We start from the raw sequence: 26,309 nt of genomic DNA, 5'->3' as shown, positions 1-26,309 counted from the left end.
CACACTCCACTCCCCAGCACCGCACACTACACAGCCCAACACCGCACACTCCACACCCCAGCACCGCACACTCCACACCCAAGCACCGCACACTCCACACCCCAACACCGCACACTCCACACACCAGCACCTCACACTCCACACCCCAGCAGCGCACACTCCACACCCCAGCACCGTACACTCCACACCCCAGCACCGCACACTCCACACGCCAGCACCGCACACTCCACACGCCAGCACCGCACACTCCACACCCCAGCACCGCACACTCCACACCCCAACACCGCACACACCACACCCCAGCACCGCACACTCCTCACCCCAACACTGCACACTCCACACCCCAGCACTGCACAATCCACACCCCAGCACCACACACTCCACACCCCAGCACCGCACACTGCACACCCCAGCATCGCAAACTCCACACCCCAGCACCGCACACTCCACACCTCAGCACCGCACACTCCACATCCCAGCACCGCACACTCCACACCCCAGCACCGCACACTCCACACCCCAGCTCCGATGTCACACCCCAGCACCGCACACTCCGCACCACAGCAAGGCACACTCCACACACCAGCACCGCACACTTGACACCCCAGCACCGCACACTCCACACCCCAGCGCCGCACACTCCACACCCCAGCACCGCACACTCCACAACCCAGCACCACACACTCCACACCCCAGCACCGCACACTCCACACCCAGCATCGGACACTCCACCCCCCAGCACGGCACACTCCACACCCCATCACCGCACACTCCACACCCCAGCACCGCGCACTCCAGACCCCAGCACTGCACACTCCACACCCAGGCACAGCGCACTCTGCACCCTAGCACGGCACACTCCACACCCAATCACCGCACACTCCACACCCCAGCACCGCATACTCCACACCCCAACACTGCACAAACCACACCCCACCACCACACACTCCACACCCCAGCACCGCACACTCCACACCCCAGCACCGCACACTCGACACCCCAGCACCGCACACTTCACACCTCAGCACCGCACACTCCACACCCCAGCTCCGATGTCACACCCCAGCTCCGCACACTCCGCACTCCAGCACCGCAGTCACACACCAGCACCGCACACTCCACACCCCAGCACCGAACACTCCACACCCAGCATCGCACACTCCACACCCCAGCACCGCACACTACACACCCCAACACCGCACACTCCACACCCCAGCACCTCACACTCCACACCCCAGCTCCGCAGTCACACCCCAGCACCGCTCACTCCACACCCCAGCACCGCACACTCCACACCCCAGCACCACACACTCCACACCCCAGCACCGCACACTCCACACCCCAGCACCGCGCACTCCAGACCCCAGCACCGCACACTCCTCACCCCAACACTGCACACTCCACACCCCAGCACTGCACAAACCACACCCCAGCACCACACACTCCACACCCCAGCATCGCAAACTCCACACCCCAGCACCGCACACTCGACACCCCAGCACTGCACACTCCACACCTCAGCACCGCACACTCCACACCCCAGCTCCGATGTCACACCCCAGCACCGCACACTCCGCACCCCAGCACCGCACACTCCACACCCCAGCACCGCACACTCCACAAACCAGCACCGCACACTCCACACCCCAGCACCGCACACTCCACACCCAAGCACCGCACACTCCACACCCCAGCACCGCACACTCCACACCCCAGCACCACACACTCCACACCTCAGCACCGCACACTCCACACCCCAGCACCGCAGTCACAACAATGCACCGCACACTCTACACCCCAGCATCGCACACTCCACACCCCTGCACCGCACACTCCACACGCCAGCTTCGCACACTCCACACCGTAGCACCGCAGTCACACCCCAGCACCGCACACTCCACAGCCCAGCACTGCACACTCCACACCCAGCACTGCACACTCCACACCCCAGCAGCGCACACGCCACACACGAACACCGCACACTCCACACGCCAGCACCGCACACTCCACACCCAGCACCGCACACTCCACTCCCCAGCACCGCACACTACACAGCCCAACACCGCACACTCCACACCCCAGCACCGCACACTCCACACCCAAGCACCGCACACTCCACACCCCAACACCGCACACTCCACACACCAGCACCTCACACTCCACACCCCAGCAGCGCACACTCCACACCCCAGCACCGTACACTCCACACCCCAGCACCGCACACTCCACACGCCAGCACCGCACACTCCACACGCCAGCACCGCACACTCCACACCCCAGCACCGCACACTCCACACCCCAACACCGCACACACCACACCCCAGCACCGCACACTCCTCACCCCAACACTGCACACTCCACACCCCAGCACTGCACAATCCACACCCCAGCACCACACACTCCACACCCCAGCACCGCACACTGCACACCCCAGCATCGCAAACTCCACACCCCAGCACCGCACACTCCACACCTCAGCACCGCACACTCCACATCCCAGCACCGCACACTCCACACCCCAGCACCGCACACTCCACACCCCAGCTCCGATGTCACACCCCAGCACCGCACACTCCGCACCACAGCAAGGCACACTCCACACACCAGCACCGCACACTTGACACCCCAGCACCGCACACTCCACACCCCAGCGCCGCACACTCCACACCCCAGCACCGCACACTCCACAACCCAGCACCACACACTCCACACCCCAGCACCGCACACTCCACACCCAGCATCGGACACTCCACCCCCCAGCACGGCACACTCCACACCCCATCACCGCACACTCCACACCCCAGCACCGCGCACTCCAGACCCCAGCACTGCACACTCCACACCCAGGCACAGCGCACTCTGCACCCTAGCACGGCACACTCCACACCCAATCACCGCACACTCCACACCCCAGCACCGCATACTCCACACCCCAACACTGCACAAACCACACCCCACCACCACACACTCCACACCCCAGCACCGCACACTCCACACCCCAGCACCGCACACTCGACACCCCAGCACCGCACACTTCACACCTCAGCACCGCACACTCCACACCCCAGCTCCGATGTCACACCCCAGCTCCGCACACTCCGCACTCCAGCACCGCAGTCACACACCAGCACCGCACACTCCACACCCCAGCACCGAACACTCCACACCCAGCATCGCACACTCCACACCCCAGCACCGCACACTACACACCCCAACACCGCACACTCCACACCCCAGCACCTCACACTCCACACCCCAGCTCCGCAGTCACACCCCAGCACCGCTCACTCCACACCCCAGCACCGCACACTCCACACCCCAGCACCACACACTCCACACCCCAGCACCGCACACTCCACACCCCAGCACCGCGCACTCCAGACCCCAGCACCGCACACTCCTCACCCCAACACTGCACACTCCACACCCCAGCACTGCACAAACCACACCCCAGCACCACACACTCCACACCCCAGCATCGCAAACTCCACACCCCAGCACCGCACACTCGACACCCCAGCACTGCACACTCCACACCTCAGCACCGCACACTCCACACCCCAGCTCCGATGTCACACCCCAGCACCGCACACTCCGCACCCCAGCACCGCACACTCCACACCCCAGCACCGCACACTCCACAAACCAGCACCGCACACTCCACACCCCAGCACCGCACACTCCACACCCAAGCACCGCACACTCCACACCACAGCACCGCACACTCCAAATCACAGCACCGCATTCACACCCCAGCACCGCACACTACACACCCCAACACAGCACACTCCACACCCCAGCACCGCACACTCCACACCTCAGCACCGCACACTCCACATCCCAGCACCGCACACTCCACACCCCAGCACCGCACACTCCACACCTCAGCACCGCACACTCCACACCGCAGCACCGCACACTTCACTCCCCAGCACCGCACACTCCACACCCCAGCACCGCACACTGCACACCCCAGCACCGCACACTCCTTACCTCAGCACCGCACACTCCACACCCCAGCGCCGCACACTCCACACCTCAGCACCGCACACTCCATACCCCAGCACCGCAGTCACACCCCAGCACCGCACACTCCACACCCCAGCACCGCACACTCCACACCCCAAAACCGAACACTCCACAAAGCAGCACCGAACACTCCACACCCAAGCACCGCACACTCCACACCACAGCACCGCACACTCCAAACCGCAGCACCGCATTCACACCCCCGCACCGCACACTCCACACCCCAACACCGCACACTCCACACCACAGCACCGCACACTCCACACCCCAGCACCGCACACTCCACTCCCCAACACCGCACACTCCACACCACAACACGGCACACTCCACACCCCAGCATTGCACACTCCACACCCCAGCACCGCACGCTCACTCCCCAGCACCGCACACTCCACTCCCCAGCACCGCACACTTCACAGCCCAACACTGCAAACTCCACACCCCAGCACCGCACACTCCACACCCCAGCACCGCACACTCCACACCCCAACACTGCACACTCCACACCCCAGCACCGCACACTCCACACCCCAGCACCGCACACTCCACACCCTTGCACCGCACACTCCACACCCCAACACCGCACACTCCACATCCCAGCATTGCACACTCCACACCCCAGCACCGCACGCTCACACCCCAGCACCGCACACTCAACTCCCCAGCACCGCACACTCCAAACCCCAGCACCGCACACTCCACACCCCAGCACCGCACACTCCACACCCCAGCACCGCACACTCCACACCCCAGCACCGCACACTCCACACCCCAGCACCGCACACTCCACACCCCAGCACCGCACACTCCACACCCCAGCACCGCACACTCCACACCCCAGCACCACACACTCCACACCTCAGCACCGCACACTCCACACCCCAGCACCGCAGTCACAACAATGCACCGCACACTCTACACCCCAGCATCGCACACTCCACACCCCAGCACCGCACACTCCACACGCCAGCACCGCACACTCCACACCGTAGCACCGCAGTCGCACCCCAGCACCGCACACTCCACAGCCCAGCACTGCACACTCCACACCCAGCACTGCACACTCCACACCCCAGCACCGCACACTCCACACACAAACACCGCACACTCCACACGCCAGCACCGCACACTCCACACCCAGCACCGCACACTCCACTCCCCAGCACCGCACACTACACAGCCCAACACCGCACACTCCACACCCCAGCACCGCACACTCCACACCCAAGCACCGCACACTCCACACCCCAACACCGCACACTCCACACACCAGCACCTCACACTCCACACCCCAGCAGCGCACACTCCACACCCCAGCACCGTACACTCCACACCCCAGCACCGCACACTCCACACCCCAGCACCGCACTCTCCACACGCCAGCACCGCACACTCCACACCCCAGCACCGCATACTCCACACCCCAACACCGCACACACCACACCCCAGCACCGCACACTCCTCACCCCAACACTGCACACTCCACACCCCAGCACTGCACAATCCACACCCCAGCACCACACACTCCACACCCCAGCACCGCACACTGTACACCCCAGCATCGCAAACTCAACACCCCAGCATCGCACACTCCACACCTCAGCACCGCACACTCCACATCCCAGCACCGCACACTCCACACCCCAGCACCGCACACTCCACACCCCAGCTCCGATGTCACACCCCAGCACCGCACACTCCGCACCCCAGCACGGCACACTCCACACCCCAGCACCGCACACTCCACACCCCAGCACCGCACACTCCACATCCCAGCACCGCACACTCCACACCCCAGCACCGCACACTCCACAACCCAGCACCACACACTCCACACCCCAGCACCGCACACTCCACAGCCAGCATCGGACACTCCACCCCCCAGCACGGCACACTCCACACCCCATCACCGCACACTCCACACCCCAGCACCGCGCACTCCAGACCCCAGCACTGCACACTCCACACCCTGGCACAGCGCACTCTGCACCCTAGCACGGCACACTCCACACCCCATCACCGCACACTCCACACCCCAGCACCGCATACTCCACACCCCAACACTGCACAAACCACACCCCACCACCACACACTCCACACCCCAGCACCGCACACTCCACACCCCAGCACCGCACACTCGACACCCTAGCACCGCACACTTCACACCTCAGCACCGCACACTCCACACCCCAGCTCCGATGTCACACCCCAGCACCGCACACTCCGCACCCCAGCACCGCAGTCACACACCAACACTGCACACTCCACACCCCAGCACCGAACACTCCACACCCAGCATCGCACACTCCACACCCCAGCACCGCACACTCCACACCTCAGGACCGCACACTCCACACCCCAGCTCCGCAGTCACACCCCAGCACCGCTCACTCCACACCCCAGCACCGCACTCTCCACACCCCAGCACCACACACTCCACACCCCAGCACCGCACACTCCACACCCCAGCACCGCACACTCCACACCCCAGCACCGCGCACTCCAGACCCCAGCACCGCACACTCCTCACCCCAACACTGCACACTCCACACCCCAGCACTGCACAATCCACACCCCAGCACCACACACTCCACACCCCAGCACCGCACACTCCACACACAGCATCGCAAACTCCACACCCCAGCACCGCACACTCCGCACCCCAGCACCGCACACTCCACACCCCAGCACCGCACACTCCGCACCCCAGCATTGCACACTCCACACCCCAGCACCGCACGCTCCACATCCCAGCACCACACACTCCACAAACCAGCACCGCACACTCCACACCCCAGCACCGCACACTCCACACCACAGCACCGCACACTCCACACCACAGCACCGCACACTCCAAACCACAGCACCGCATTCACACCCCAGCACCGCACACTCCACACCCCAACACAGCACACTCCACACCCCAGCACCGCACACTCCACACCCCAACACGGCACACTCCACACCCCTGCACCGCACACTCCACACCCTAGCACCACACACTCCACAGCCCAACACCGCACACTCCACGCCCCAGCACCGCACACTTCACACCACTGCCCCGCACACTCCACACACCAGCACCGCACACTCCACACCCCAGCACCGCACACTCCACACCCCAGCACCGCACACTCCACACCCCAGCACCGCACACTCCACACCCCAGCACCACACATTCCACACCCCAGCACCGAAGACTCCACACCCCAACACCGCACACTCCACACCCCAGCACCGCACACTCCACACCCCAGCACCGCACACTCCACACCCCAGCACCGCACACTCCACACCACAGCACCGCACACTCCACACCCAGCACCGCACACTCCACACCCCAGCACCGAACACTCCACATCCCAGCACCGCACACTCCACACCCCAGCACCGCACACACATTCCACACCCCAGCACCACACACTCCACACACCAGCACTGCACATTCCACACCCCAGCACCGCACACTCCACAACCCAGCACCGCATAATCCACACACCAGCACCGCACACTCCACACGCCAGCACTGCACACTCCAAACCCCAACACCGCATACTCCACACCCCAGAACTGCACACTCCACACCCCAGCCACGAACACTCCACAACCCAGCACCGCACACTCCACACCCCAGCACCGCAGTCACACCCCAGCACCGCACACTCCAAACCCCAGCACTGCACACTCCACACCCCAGCACCGCACACTCCACTCCCCAGCACCGCAGACACAACCCAGCACTGCACACTCCACACCCCTGCACCGCACACTCCACAACCCAGCACCGCACACTCCACACCCCAGCACCGCACACACCACACCCCAGCACCGCACACTCCACACCCCAGCACCGCACACTCCACACCCCAGCATTGCACACTCCACACCCCAGCACCGCACACTCCACACCCCAGCACCGCACACTCCACACACAGCACCGCACACTCCACACCCCAGCACCGCACACTCCACACCCCAACACCGCACACTCCACACCCCAGCACCGCACACTCCACACCCCAGCACCGCACACTCCACACCCCAGCACCGCACACTCCACACCCCAGCACCGCACACTCCACAGTCCAGCACCGCACACTCCACACACCAGCACTGCACACTACACACCCCAGCATCGTAGTCACACCCGAGCACCGCACACTCCACACCCCAGCACAGCACATTCCACACCCCAGCACCGCACACACCACACCCCAGCACTGCACAGTCGACTCCCCTGTACCGCAGTCACACCGCAGCACCGCACACTCCACACTCCAGCACCACACACTCCACACAGCACTGCACACTCGACACCCCAGCACTGCACACTCGACACCCCAGCCCCGCACAGTCCACACCCCAGCACCGCACACTCCACACCCCAAAACCGCACACTCCACACCCCAGCACAGCACATTCCACACCCCAGCACTGCACACTCCACACCCCAGCACTGCACACTCCACACCCCAGCACTGCACACTCCACTCCCCTGTACCGCAGTCACACCCCAGCAACGCACACTCCACACTCCAGCACCACACACTCCACACCCAGCACTGCACTCTCCACAACCCAGCACTGCACACTCGACACCCCAGCCCCGCACACTCCACACCCCAGCACCGCACACTTCACTCCCCAGCACCGCACACTCCACACCCCAGCACCGCACACTCCACACCCGAGCACCGCACACTCCTCACCTCAGCACCGCACAATCCACACCCCAGCGCCGCCCACTCCACACCTCAGCACCGCACACTCCACACCCCAGCACCGCAGTCACACACCAGCACCGCACACTCCACACCCCAGCACCGCACACTCCACACCCCAACACCGAACACTCCACAAACCAGCACCGAACACTCCACACCCAAGCACCGCACACTCCACACCACAGCACCGCACACTCCAAACCGCAGCACCGCATTCACACCCCAACACCGCACACTCCAAACCACAGCACCGCACGCTCCACACCCCAGCACCGCACACTCCACTCCCCAACACCGCACACTCCACACCCCAACACGGCACACTCCACACCCCAGCATTGCACACTCCACACCCCAGCACCGCACGCTCACACCCCAGCACCGCACACTCCACTCCCCAGCACCGCACACTCCACAGCCCATCACTGCACACTCCACACCCCAACACTGCACACTCCACACCCCAGCACCGCACACTCCACACCCCAGCACCACACACTCCACGCCCCTGCACCGCCCACTCCACACCTCAGCACCGAACACTCCACACCGCAGCACCGCACACTTCACTCCCCAGCACCGCACACTCCACACCCCAGCACCGCACACTGCACACCCCAGCACCGCACACTCCTTACCTCAGCACCGCACACTCCACACCCCAGCGCCGCACACTCCACACCTCAGCACCGCACACTCCACACCCCAGCACCGCAGTCACACCCCAGCACCGCACACTCCACACCCCAGCACCGCACACTCCACACCCCAAAAGCGAACACTCCACAAAGCAGCACCAAACACTCCATACCCAAGCACCGCACACTCCACATCACAGCACCACACACTCCAAACCGCAGCACCGCATTCACACCCCAGCACCGCACACTCCACACCCCAACACCGCACACTCCACACCACAGCACCGCTCACTCCACACCCCAGCACCGCACACTCCACTCCCCAACACCGCACACTCCACACCACAACACGGCACACTCCACACCCCAGCATTGCACACTCCACACCCCAGCACCGCACGCTCACACCTGTAAGGTTTTCGGGCAATTCGGCCTTTTTGGACTGCCCAAGGATAAAACCCAGAGACTGTAAACTGACTTTTCAGCCAAGAGAACGTAACCAGATTTCCCAGCAGGCTTGATCCGCTGAGCTGAGTAGGGGCATAGGTATTTACAAAGCCCCCCCTAGGAGCTACAAGGAAGAAGGAGCCAGACAACGAGATAAGATTAAAACACAGACAAAGGGGCACGGGAATACACAGGGGGGCCTGCCTGCAAGCAGGACAATGGGATGGTCATAGCCCCATGCAGATGTAAATGACTTGGCCTCCACCAGAGCAGAATCCAATTAACACCCCATCAACATAGCAAGGTGAGAATAGCAGCCATCTCCGGAGCAGCTGGAAGACTTTGAAAATCTTCACAAGAGAGCTTAACCTTGTTATCCCAAAAAGCAGACTGTCTGGGCTCAGTATATTGCGCTGGAAAAGCCCCTTGAAGATAAACGGTAGAAAAACCAAGTTGGAGGCGGACCTGGGGGAGGTACTCCAATCTTGACAGAAGCCACCGGCAGGAACTCACTGGGTGGAGGGGGCGGAGTCGGCGCCAAATTCAAATCGCGGCAGGTCTGCCTGGCTGGAAGGAGTGGACCTGCGAGGAGAACCCGGAAGCGAACAGCTCTGACCGGCTCAAAGGGGGCGGGACCAGCGGGAACTTTAAACTTGGACCGATACAACGCAAAGGGGGAGGAAAACCCGGAAGTCGACAGCTCTGACCGGCTCAAAGGGGGCGGGACCAGCGGGAACTTTAAACCTTACCAATTCAATGCAAAAGGGGCTGGCCGAACACAGGAAAAGGCCAGGTAAAACGGATATAAAAGGGGCTGTGTTTCGATTGAGGGTCTCTTGGCTTGACCTCTCCACATTTGACTTGACCTCCTGCAGCCTGTGACTGGAAGTACCCTGCAGCAGCTTGCGAAACTCCCTTGACCTTGATAGTGGTTGAGGCTTTGGGGAAGGGGACTTGATTTGTGTTCTGTGTCATTGCTAAAACTGTGTAACAATAAGATTTTTCGTTGTGTCCGTTATAGTACTTTCTGAATAGACTTAGTTTGTGTTAGAGTTTAAGATTTTATTATAATTTCTTCTGTTTGATGATTTTGACCTGGGTTTTGCAATAAACCTTGATTTGCTGATAATTGGAGTCGTTTAAATTCTTCAATCTCTCACCAGCGATCTCTGACCAAGTCATTGTTAAGATATTCCTCACCTTAATTCCGGGTTCGAGAATCTAGGGTCATCTTGAACAATTCACTCAGGACAGGCTGCTGTTTAGGTAATAAACAGCAGTGTCCTATTCTCTCTCTTGGGAAAGCTACTCCAGCGAAGTAGGAACCGGGTGGGTGTTGCACCACCGGCAAGAGAGAGAATCACCTGGGCATTGGTGGGGGTCTGGATATCTGTGTGATATAAGCCTCAGGCTTCCGGTTAGGGATAAACGGCAGGCTTGATTCAGTGCTCTATCCCGTGGAGGTGTCCCAGTGCGGCATCCCCTGGCCTCTGAAGTTCAGTGCCAGCTGGAGAGAGACACACACAGATACTCAAACCCCAGATATCGGCCCAGTAGTGGAGTAGCAGAGATGGAACACTCTACACACCCCAGCACCGCACACTCCACTCCCCAGCACCGCACACTTCACAGCCCAACACTGCAAACTCCACACCCCAGCACCGCACACTCCACACCCCAGAACCGCACACTCCACACCCCAACACTGCACACTCCACACCTCAGCACCGCACACTCCACACCCCAGGACCGCACACTCCACACCCTTGCACCGCACACTCCACACCCCAACACCGCACACTCCACATCCCAGCATTGCACACTCCACACCCCAGCACCGCACGCTCACACCCCAGCACCGCACACTCAACTCCCCAGCACCGCACACTCCACACCCCAGCACCGCACACTCCACACCCCAGCACCGCACACTCCACACCCCAGCACCGCACACTCCACACCCCAGCACCGCACACTCCACACCCCAGCACCACACACTCCACACCTCAGCGCCGCACACTCCACACCCCAGCACCGCAGACACAACAATGCACCGCACACTCTACACCCCAGCATCGCACACTCCACACCCCAGCACCGCACACTCCACACGCCAGCACCGCACACTCCACACCGTAGCACCGCAGTCACACCCCAGCACCGCACACTCCACAGCCGAGCACTGCACAATCCACACCCAGCACTGCACACTCCACACCCCAGCACCGCACACTCCACACCCGAACACCGCACACTCCACACGCCAGCACCGCACACTCCACACCCAGCACCGCACACTCCACTCCCCAGCACCGCACACTACACAGCCCAACACCGCACACTCCACACCCCAGCACCGCACACTCCACACCCAAGCACCGCACACTCCACACCCCAACACCGCACACTCCACACACCAGCACCTCACACTCCACACCCCAGCAGCGCACACTCCACACCCCAGCACCGTACACTCCACACCCCAGCACCGCACACTCCACACCCCAGCACCGCACACTCCACACGCCAGCACCGCACACTCCACACCCCAGCACCGCAAACTCCACACCCCAACACCGCACACCCCACACCCCAGCACCGCACACTCCTCACCCCAACACTGCACACTCCACACCCCAGCACTGCACAATCCACACCCCAGCACCACACACTCCACACCCCAGCACCGCACACTGCACACCCCAGCGTCGCAAACTCCACACCCCAGCACCGCACACTCGACACCCCAGCACCGCACACTCCACACCTCAGCACCGCACACTCCACATCCCAGCACCGCACACTCCACACCCCAGCACCGCACACTCCACAGCCCAGCTCCGATGTCACACCCCAGCACCGCACACTCCGCACCCCAGCACGGCACACTCCACACCCCAGCACCGCACACTCCACACCCCAGCACCGCACACTCCACACCCCAGCGCCGCACACTCCACACCTCAGCACCGCACACTCCACACCCCAGCACTGCACACTCCACACCCCAACACTGCACACTCCACACCCCAGCAACCGCACACTCCACACCCCAGCACCGCACACTCCACACCCTTGCACCGCACACTCCACACTCCAACACCGCACACTCCACATCCCAGCATTGCACACTCCACACCCCAGCACCGCACGCTCACACCCCAGTACCGCACACTCAACTCCCCAGCACCGCACACTCCACACCCCAGCACCGCACACTCCACACCCCAGCACCGCACACTCCACACTCCAGCACCGCACACTCCACACCCCAGCACCGCACACTCCACACCCCAGCACCGCACACTCCACACCCCAGCACCGCACACTCCACACCCCAGCACTGCACACTCCACACCCCAACACTGCACACTCCACACCCCAGCAACCGCTCACTCCACACCCCAGCACCACACACTCCACACCCAGCACTGCACTCTCCACAACCCAGCACTGCACACTCGACACCCCAGCCCCGCACACTCCACACCCCAGCACCGCACACTTCACTCCCCAGCACCGCACACTCCACACCCCAGCACCGCACACTCCACACCCGAGCACCGCACACTCCTCACCTCAGCACCGCACACTCCACACCCCAGCGCCGCCCACTCCACACCTCAGCACCGCACACTCCACACCCCAGCACCGCAGTCACACACCAGCACCGCACACTCCACACCCCAGCACCGCACACTCCACACCCCAACACCGAACACTCCACAAACCAGCACCGAACACTCCACACCCAAGCACCGCACACTCCACACCACAGCACCGCACACTCCAAACCGCAGCACCGCATTCACACCCCAACACCGCACACTCCAAACCACAGCACCGCACGCTCCACACCCCAGCACCGCACACTCCACTCCCCAACACCGCACACTCCACACCCCAACACGGCACACTCCACACCCCAGCATTGCACACTCCACACCCCAGCACCGCACGCTCACACCCCAGCACCGCACACTCCACTCCCCAGCACCGCACACTCCACAGCCCATCACTGCACACTCCACACCCCAACACTGCACACTCCACACCCCAGCACCGCACACTCCACACCCCAGCACCACACACTCCACGCCCCTGCACCGCCCACTCCACACCTCAGCACCGAACACTCCACACCGCAGCACCGCACACTTCACTCCCCAGCACCGCACACTCCACACCCCAGCACCGCACACTGCACACCCCAGCACCGCACACTCCTTACCTCAGCACCGCACACTCCACACCCCAGCGCCGCACACTCCACACCTCAGCACCGCACACTCCACACCCCAGCACCGCAGTCACACCCCAGCACCGCACACTCCACACCCCAGCACCGCACACTCCACACCCCAAAAGCGAACACTCCACAAAGCAGCACCAAACACTCCATACCCAAGCACCGCACACTCCACATCACAGCACCACACCCTCCAAACCGCAGCACCGCATTCACACCCCAGCACCGCACACTCCACACCCCAACACCGCACACTCCACACCACAGCACCGCTCACTCCACACCCCAGCACCGCACACTCCACTCCCCAACACCGCACACTCCACACCACAACACGGCACACTCCACACCCCAGCATTGCACACTCCACACCCCAGCACCGCACGCTCACACCTGTAAGGTTTTCGGGCAATTCGGCCTTTTTGGACTGCCCAAGGATAAAACCCAGAGACTGTAAACTGACTTTTCAGCCAAGAGAACGTAACCAGATTTCCCAGCAGGCTTGATCCGCTGAGCTGAGTAGGGGCATAGGTATTTACAAAGCCCCCGCTAGGAGCTACAAGGAAGAAGGAGCCAGACAACGAGATAAGATTAAAACACAGACAAAGGGGCACGGGAATACACAGGGGGGCCTGCCTGCAAGCAGGACAATGGGATGGTCATAGCCCCATGCAGATGTAAATGACTTGGCCTCCACCAGAGCAGAATCCAATTAACACCCCATCAACATAGCAAGGTGAGAATAGCAGCCATCTCCGGAGCAGCTGGAAGACTTTGAAAATCTTCACAAGAGAGCTTAACCTTGTTATCCCAAAAAGCAGACTGTCTGGGCTCAGTATATTGCGCTGGAAAAGCCCCTTGAAGATAAACGGTAGAAAAACCAAGTTGGAGGCGGACCTGGGGGAGGTACTCCAATCTTGACAGAAGCCACCGGCAGGAACTCACTGGGTGGAGGGGGCGGAGTCGGCGCCAAATTCAAATCGCGGCAGGTCTGCCTGGCTGGAAGGAGTGGACCTGCGAGGAGAACCCGGAAGCGAACAGCTCTGACCGGCTCAAAGGGGGCGGGACCAGCGGGAACTTTAAACTTGGACCGATACAACGCAAAGGGGGAGGAAAACCCGGAAGTCGACAGCTCTGACCGGCTCAAAGGGGGCGGGACCAGCGGGAACTTTAAACCTTACCAATTCAATGCAAAAGGGGCTGGCCGAACACAGGAAAAGGCCAGGTAAAACGGATATAAAAGGGGCTGTGTTTCGATTGAGGGTCTCTTGGCTTGACCTCTCCACATTTGACTTGACCTCCTGCAGCCTGTGACTGGAAGTACCCTGCAGCAGCTTGCGAAACTCCCTTGACCTTGATAGTGGTTGAGGCTTTGGGGAAGGGGACTTGATTTGTGTTCTGTGTCATTGCTAAAACTGTGTAACAATAAGATTTTTCGTTGTGTCCGTTATAGTACTTTCTGAATAGACTTAGTTTGTGTTAGAGTTTAAGATTTTATTATAATTTCTTCTGTTTGATGATTTTGACCTGGGTTTTGCAATAAACCTTGATTTGCTGATAATTGGAGTCGTTTAAATTCTTCAATCTCTCACCAGCGATCTCTGACCAAGTCATTGTTAAGATATTCCTCACCTTAATTCCGGGTTCGAGAATCTAGGGTCATCTTGAACAATTCACTCAGGACAGGCTGCTGTTTAGGTAATAAACAGCAGTGTCCTATTCTCTCTCTTGGGAAAGCTACTCCATCGAAGTAGGAACCGGGTGGGTGTTGCACCACCGGCAAGAGAGAGAATCACCTGGGCATTGGTGGGGGTCTGGATATCTGTGTGATATAAGCCTCAGGCTTCCGGTTAGGGATAAACGGCAGGCTTGATTCAGTGCTCTCTCCCGTGGAGGTGTCCCAGTGCGGCATCCCCTGGCCTCTGAAGTTTCAGTGCCAGCTGGAGAGAGACACACACAGATAATCAAACCCCAGATATCGGCCCAGTAGTGGAGTAGCAGAGATGGATCACTCTACACACCCCAGCACCGCACACTCCACTCCCCAGCACCGCACACTTCACAGCCCAACACTGCAAACTCCACACCCCAGCACCGCACACTCCACACCCCAGAACCGCACACTCCACACCCCAACACTGCACACTCCACACCTCAGCACCGCACACTCCACACCCCAGGACCGCACACTCCACACCCTTGCACCGCACACTCCACACCCCAACACCGCACACTCCACATCCCAGCATTGCACACTCCACACCCCAGCACCGCACGCTCACACCCCAGCACCGCAAACTCAACTCCCCAGCACCGCACACTCCACACCCCAGCACCGCACACTCCACACCCCAGCACCGCACACTCCACACCCCAGCACCGCACACTCCACACCCCAGCACCGCACACTCCACACCCCAGCGCCACACACTCCACACCTCAGCGCCGCACACTCCACACCCCAGCACCGCAGTCACAACAATGCACCGCACACTCTACACCCCAGCATCGCACACTCCACACCCCAGCACCGCACACTCCACACGCCAGCACCGCACACTCCACACCGTCGCACCGCAGTCACACCCCAGCACCGCACACTCCACAGCCCAGCACTGCACAATCCACACCCAGCACTGCACACTCCACACCCCAGCACCGCACACTCCACACCCGAACACCGCACACTCCACACGCCAGCACCGCACACTCCACACCCAGCACCGCACACTCCACTCCCCAGCACCGCACACTACACAGCCCAACACCGCACACTCCACACCCCAGCACCGCACACTCCACACCCAAGCACCGCACACTCCACACCCCAACACCGCACACTCCACACACCAGCACCTCACACTCCACACCCCAGCAGCGCACACTCCACACCCCAGCACCGTACACTCCACACCCCAGCACCGCACACTCCACACCCCAGCACCGCACACTCCACACGCCAGCACCGCACACTCCACACCCCAGCACCGCAAACTCCACACCCCAACACCGCACACCCCACACCCCAGCACCGCACACTCCTCACCCCAACACTGCACACTCCACACCCCAGCACTGCACAATCCACACCCCAGCACCACACACTCCACACCCCAGCACCGCACACTGCACACCCCAGCGTCGCAAACTCCACACCCCAGCACCGCACACTCGACACCCCAGAACCGCACACTCCACACCTCAGCACCGCACACTCCACATCCCAGCACCGCACACTCCACACCCCAGCACCGCACACTCCACAGCCCAGCTCCGATGTCACACCCCAGCACCGCACACTCCGCACCCCAGCACGGCACACTCCACACCCCAGCACCGCACACTCCACACCCCAGCACCGCACACTCCACACCCCAGCGCCGCACACTCCACACCTCAGCACCGCACACTCCACACCCCAGCACTGCACACTCCACACCCCAACACTACACACTCCACACCCCAGCAACCGCACACTCCACACCCCAGCACCGCACACTCCACACCCTTGCACCGCACACTCCACACCCCAACACCGCACACTCCACATCCCAGCATTGCACACTCCACACCCCAGCACCGCACGCTCACACCCCAGTACCGCACACTCAACTCCCCAGCACCGCACACTCCACACCCCAGCACCGCACACTCCACACCCCAGCACCGCACACTCCACACTCCAGCACCGCACACTCCACACCCCAGCACCGCACACTCCACACCCCAGCACCGCACACTCCACACCCCAGCACCACACACTCCACACCTCAGCACCGCACACTCCACACCCCAGCACCGCAGTCACAACAATGCACCGCACACTCTACACCCCAGCATCGCACACTCCACACCCCAGCACCGCACACTCCACACCCCAGCACCGCACACTCCACACCGTAGCACCGCAGTCACACCCCAGCACCGCACACTCCACAGCCCAGCACTGCACACTCCACACCCAGCACTGCACACTCCACACCCCAGCACCGCACACTCCACACCCGAACACCGCACACTCCACACGCCAGCACCGCACACTCCACACCCAGCACCGCACACTCCACTCCCCAGCACCGCACACTACACAGCCCAACACCGCACACTCCACACCCCAGCACCGCACACTCCACACCCAAGCACCGCACACTCCACACCCCAACACCGCACACTCCACACACCAGCACCTCACACTCCACACCCCAGCAGCGCACACTCCACACCCCAACACCGCACACTCCACACCCCAGCACCGTACACTCCACACCCCAGCACCGTACACTCCACACCCCAGCACCGTACACTCCACACCCCAGCACCGCACACTCCACACCCCAGCACCGCACACTCCACACCCCAACACCGCACACTCCACACCCCAGCACCGTACACTCCACACCCCAGCACCGTACACTCCACACCCCAGCACCGCACACTCCACACCCCAACACCGCACACTCCACACACCAGCACCTCACACTCCACACCCCAGCACCGCACACTCCACACGCCAGCACCGCACACTCCACACCCCAGCACCGCACTCTCCACACCCCAGCACCGCACACTCCACACCCAAGCACCGCACACTCCACACCCCAACACCGCACACTCCACACACCAGCACCTCACACTCCACACCCCAGCAGCGCACACTCCACACCCCAGCACCGTACACTCCACACCCCAGCACCGCACACTCCACACCCCAGCACCGCACACTCCACACGCCAGCACCGCACACTCCACACCCCAGCACCGCACACTCCACACCCCAACACCGCACACCCCACACCCCAGCACCGCACACTCCTCACCCCAACACTGCACACTCCACACCCCAGCACTGCACAATCCACACACCAGCACCACACACTCCACACCCCAGCACCGCACACTGCACACCCCAGCATCGCAAACTCCACACCCCAGCACCGCACACTCGACACCCCAGCACCGCACACTCCACACCTCAGCACCGCACACTCCACATCCCAGCACCGCACACTCCACACCCCAGCACCGCACACTCCACACCCCAGCTCCGATGTCACACCCCAGCACCGCACACTCCGCACCCCAGCACGGCACACTCCACACCCCAGCACCGCACACTCCACACCCCAGCACCGCACACTCCACACCCCAGTGCCGCACACTCCACACCTCAGCACCGCACACTCCACAACCCAGCACCGCAGTCACACACCAGCACCGCACACTCCACACCCCAGCACCGCACACTCCACACCCCAACACCGAACACTCCACAAACCAGCACCGAACACTCCACACTCAAGCACCGCACACTCCACACCACAGCACCGCACACTCCAAACCGCAGCACCGCATTCACACCCCAGCACCGCACACTCCACACCCCAGCACCGCACACTCCACACCCAAGCACCGCACACTCCACACCCCAACACCGCACACTCCACACACCAGCACCTCACACTCCACACCCCAGCAGCGCACACTCCACACCCCAGCACCGTACACTCCACACCCCAGCACCGCACACTCCACACCCCAGCACCGCACACTCCACACGCCAGCACCGCACACTCCACACCCCAGCACCGCACACTCCACACCCCAACACCGCACACCCCACACCCCAGCACCGCACACTCCTCACCCCAACACTGCACACTCCACACCCCAGCACTGCACAATCCACACACCAGCACCACACACTCCACACCCCAGCACCGCAAACTGCACACCCCAGCATCGCAAACTCCACACCCCAGCACCGCACACTCGACACCCCAGCACCGCACACTCCACACCTCAGCACCGCACACTCCACATCCCAGCACCGCACACTCCACACCCCAGCACCGCACACTCCACACCCCAGCTCCGATGTCACACCCCAGCACCGCACACTCCGCACCCCAGCACGGCACACTCCACACCCCAGCACCGCACACTCCACACCCCAGCACCGCACACTCCACACCCCAGTGCCGCACACTCCACACCTCAGCACCGCACACTCCACACCCCAGCACCGCAGTCACACACCAGCACCGCACACTCCACACCCCAGCACCGCACACTCCACACCCCAACACCGAACACTCCACAAACCAGCACCGAACACTCCACACTCAAGCACCGCACACTCCACACCACAGCACCGCACACTCCAAACCGCAGCACCGCATTCACACCCCAGCACCGCACACTCCACACCCCAACACCGCACACTCCACACCACAGCACCGCACACTCCACACCCCAGCACCGCACACTCCACTCCCCAACACCGCACACTCCACACCCCAACACGGCACACTCCACACCCCAGCATTGCACACTCCACACCCCAGCACCGCACGCTCACACCCCAGCACCGCACACTCCACTCCCCAGCACCGCACACTCCACAGCCCATCACTGCAAACTCCACACCCCAGCACCGCACACTCCACACCCCAGCACCGCACACTCCACACCCCAACACTGCACACTCCACACCCCAGCACCGCACACTCCACACCCCAGCACCACACACTCCACGCCCCTGCACCGCCCACTCCACACCTCAGCACCGCACACTCCACACCCCAGCACCGCACACTCCACACCGCAGCACCGCACACTTCACTCCCCAGCACCGCACACTCCACACCCCAGCACCGCACACTGCACACCCCAGCACCGCACACTCCTTACCTCAGCACCGCACGCTCCACACCCCAGCACCGCAGTCACACCCCAGCACCGCACACTCCACACCCCAGCACCGCACACTCCACACCCCAAAACCGAACACTCCACAAAGCAGCACCGAACACTCCACACCCAAGGACCGCACACTCCACACCACAGCACCGCACACTCCAAACCGCAGCACCGCATTCACACCCCAGCACCGCACACTCCACACCCCAACACCGCACACTCCACACCACAGCACCGCACACTCCACACCCCAGCACCGCACACTCCACTCCCCAACACCGCACACTCCACACCACAACACGGCACACTCCACACCCCAGCATTGCACACTCCACACCCCAGCACCGCACGCTCACACCCCAGCACCGCACACTCCACACCCCAGCACCGCACACTCCACACCCCAGCACCGCACACTCCACTCCCCAGCACCGCACACTTCACAGCCCAACACTGCAAACTCCACACCCCAACACCGCACACTCCACACCCCAGCACCGCACACTCCACACCCCAACACTGCACACTCCACACCCCAGCACCGCACACTCCACACGCCAGCACCGCACACTCCACACCCTTGCACCGCACACTCCACACCCCAACACCGCACACTCCACATCCCAGCATTGCACACTCCACACCCCAGCACCGCACGCTCACACCCCAGCACCGCACACTCAACTCCCCAGCACCGCACACTCCACACCCCAGCACCGCACACTCCACACCCCAGCACCGCACACTCCACACCCCAGCACCGCACACTCTACACCCCAGCACCGCACACTCCACACCCCAGCACCACACACTCCACACCTCAGCACCGCACACTCCACACCCCAGCACCGCAGTCACAACAATGCACCGCACACTCTACACCCCAGCATCGCACACTCCACACCCCAGCACCGCACACTCCACACGCCAGCACCGCACACTCCACACCGTAGCACCGCAGTCACACCCCAGCACCGCACACTCCACAGCCCAGCACTGCACACTCCACACCCAGCACTGCACACTCCACACCCCAGCACCGCACACTCCACACCCGAACATCGCACACTCCACACGCCAGCACCGCACACTCCACACCCAGCACCGCACACTCCACTCCCCAGCACCGCACACTACACAGCCCAACACGACACACTCCACACCCCAGCACCGCACACTCCACACCCAAGCACCGCACACTCCACACCCCAACACCGCACACTCCACACACCAGCACCTCACACTCCACACCCCAGCAGCGCACATTCCACACCCCAGCACCGTACACTCCACACCCCAGCACCGCACACTCCACACCCCAACACCGCACACTCCACACCCCAACACCGCACACCCCACACCCCAGCACCGCACACTCCTCACCCCAACACTGCACACTCCACACCCCAGCACTGCACAATCTACACCCCAGCACCACACACTCCACACCCCAGCACCGCACACTGCACACCCCAGCATCGCAAACTCCACACCCCAGCACCGCACACTCCACACCCCAGCACCGCACACTCCACACCTCAGCACCGCACACTCCACATCCCAGCACCGCACACTCCACACCCCGGCACCGCACACTCCACACCCCAGCTCCGATGTCACACCGCAGCACGGCACACTCCGCACCCCAGCACGGCACACTCCACACCCCAGCACCGCACACTCCACACCCCAGCACCGCACACTCCACAACCCAGCACCGCAGTCACACACCAGCACCGCACACTCCACACCCCAGCACCGCACACTCCACACCTCAGCACCGCACACTCCACACCCCAGCACCGCAGTCACACCTCAGCACCGCACACTCCACACCCCAGCGCCGCACACTCCACACCTCAGCACCGCACACTCCACACCCCAGCACCGCAGTCACACACCAGCACCGCACACTCCACACCCCAGCACCGCACACTCCACACCCCAACACCGAACACTCCACAAACCAGCACCGAACACTCCACACCCAAGCACCGCACACTCCACACCACAGCACCGCACACTCCAAACCGCAGCACCGCATTCACACCCCAGCACCGCACACTCCACACCCCAACACCGCACACTCCACACCACAGCACCGCACACTCCACACCCCAGCACCGCACACTCCACTCCCCAACACCGCACACTCCACACCCCAACACGGCACACTCCACACCCCAGCATTGCACACTCCACACCCCAGCACCGCACGCTCACACCCCAGCACCGCACACTCCACTCCCCAGCACCGCACACTCCACAGCCCATCACTGCAAACTCCACACCCCAGCACCGCACACTCCACACCCCAGCACGGCACACTCCACACCCCAACACTGCACACTCCACACCCCAGCACCGCACACTCCACACCCCAGCACCACACACTCCACGCCCCTGCACCGCCCACTCCACACCTCAGCACCGCACACTCCACGCCGCAGCACCGCACACTTCACTCCCCAGCACCGCACACTCCACACCCCAGCACCGCACACTGCACACCCCAGCACCGCACACTCCTTACCTCAGCACCGCACGCTCCACACCCCAGCGCCGCACACTCCACACCTCAGCACCGCACACTCCACACCCCAGCACCGCAGTCACACCCCAGCACCGCACACTCCACACCCCAGCACCGCACACTCCACACCCCAAAACCGAACACTCCACAAAGCAGCACCGAACACTCCACACCCAAGCACCGCACACTCTACACCACAGCACCGCACACTCCAAACCGCAGCACCGCATTCACACCCCAGCACCGCACACTCCACACCCCAACACCGCACACTCCACACCACTGCACCGCACACTCCACACCCCAGCACCGCACACTCCACTCCCCAACACCGCACACTCCACACCACAACACGGCACACTCCACACCCCAGCATTGCACACTCCACACCCCAGCACCGCACGCTCACACCCCAGCACCGCACACTCCACTCCCCAGCACCGCACACTTCACAGCCCAACACTGCAAACTCCACACCCCAGCACCGCACACTCCACACCCCAGCACCGCACACTCCACATCCCAACACTGCACACTCCACACCCCAGCACCGCACACTCCACACCCCAGCACCGCACACTCCACACCCTTGCACCGCACACTCCACACCCCAACACCGCACACTCCACATCCCAGCATTGCACACTCCACACCCCAGCACCGCACGCTCACACCCCAGCACCGCACACTCAACTCCCCAGCACCGCACACTCCACACCCCAGCACCGCACACTCCACACCCCAGCACCGCACACTCCACACCCCAGCACCGCACACTCCACACTCCAGCACCGCACACTCCACACCCCAGCACCACACACTCCACACCTCAGCACCGCACACTCCACACCCCAGCACCGCAGTCACAACAATGCACCGCACACTCTACACCCCAGCATCGCACACTCCACACCCCAGCACCGCACACTCCACACGCCAGCACCGCACACTCCACACCCCAGCACCGCAGTCACACCCCAGCACCGCACACTCCACACCCCAGCACCGCACACTCCACACCCCAACACCGAACACTCCACGAACCAGCACCGAACACTCCACACCCAAGCACCGCACACTCCACACCACAGCACCGCACACTCCAAACCGCAGCACCGCATTCACACCCCAGCACCGCACACTCCACACCCCAACACCGCACACTCCACACCACAGCACCGCACACTCCACACCCCAGCACCGCACACTCCACTCCCCAACACCGCACACTCCACACCCCAACACGGCACACTCCACACCCCAGCATTGCACACTCCACACCCCAGCACCGCACACTCCACACCCCAGCACCGCACGCTCACACCCCAGCACCGCACACTCCACTCCCCAGCACCGCACACTCCACAGCCCATCACTGCAAACTCCACACCCCAGCACCGCACACTCCACACCCCAGCACCGCACACTCCACACCCCAACACTGCACACTCCACACCCCAGCACCGCACACTCCACACCCCAAAACCGAACACTCCACAAAGCAGCACCGAACACTCCACACCCAAGCACCGCACACTCTACACCACAGCACCGCACACTCCAAACCGCAGCACCGCATTCACACCCCAGCACCGCACACTCCACACCCCAACACCGCACACTCCACACCACTGCACCGCACACTCCACACCCCAGCACCGCACACTCCACTCCCCAACACCGCACACTCCACACCACAACACGGCACACTCCACACCCCAGCATTGCACACTCCACACCCCAGCACCGCACGCTCACACCCCAGCACCGCACACTCCACTCCCCAGCACCGCACACTTCACAGCCCAACACTGCAAACTCCACACCCCAGCACCGCACACTCCACACCCCAGCACCGCACACTCCACATCCCAACACTGCACACTCCACACCCCAGCACCGCACACTCCACACCCCAGCACCGCACACTCCACACCCTTGCACCGCACACTCCACACCCCAACACCGCACACTCCACATCCCAGCATTGCACACTCCACACCCCAGCACCGCACGCTCACACCCCAGCACCGCACACTCAACTCCCCAGCACCGCACACTCCACACCCCAGCACCGCACACTCCACACCCCAGCACCGCACACTCCACACCCCAGCACCGCACACTCCACACTCCAGCACCGCACACTCCACACCCCAGCACCACACACTCCACACCTCAGCACCGCACACTCCACACCCCAGCACCGCAGTCACAACAATGCACCGCACACTCTACACCCCAGCATCGCACACTCCACACCCCAGCACCGCACACTCCACACGCCAGCACCGCACACTCCACACCCCAGCACCGCAGTCACACCCCAGCACCGCACACTCCACACCCCAGCACCGCACACTCCACACCCCAACACCGAACACTCCACGAACCAGCACCGAACACTCCACACCCAAGCACCGCACACTCCACACCACAGCACCGCACACTCCAAACCGCAGCACCGCATTCACACCCCAGCACCGCACACTCCACACCCCAACACCGCACACTCCACACCACAGCACCGCACACTCCACACCCCAGCACCGCACACTCCACTCCCCAACACCGCACACTCCACACCCCAACACGGCACACTCCACACCCCAGCATTGCACACTCCACACCCCAGCACCGCACACTCCACACCCCAGCACCGCACGCTCACACCCCAGCACCGCACACTCCACTCCCCAGCACCGCACACTCCACAGCCCATCACTGCACACTCCACACCCCAGCACCGCACACTCCACACCCCAGCACCGCACACTCCACACCCCAGCACCGCACACTCCACACCCCAACACTGCACACTCCACACCCCAGCACCGCACACTCCACACCCCAGCACCACACACTCCACGCCCCTGCACCGCCCACTCCACACCTCAGCACCGCACACTCCACACCGCAGCACCGCACACTCCACACCCCAGCACCGCACACTCCACACCCCAGCACCCCACACTCCACACCCCAGC

This window comes from Scyliorhinus torazame, chromosome 20, assembly GCF_047496885.1.
Source record: "Scyliorhinus torazame isolate Kashiwa2021f chromosome 20, sScyTor2.1, whole genome shotgun sequence".
Classification (NCBI taxonomy): domain Eukaryota; kingdom Metazoa; phylum Chordata; class Chondrichthyes; order Carcharhiniformes; family Scyliorhinidae; genus Scyliorhinus; species Scyliorhinus torazame.
The sequence above is the reverse complement of the archived record's forward strand: the minus strand, read 5'-3'. Positions refer to the sequence as shown.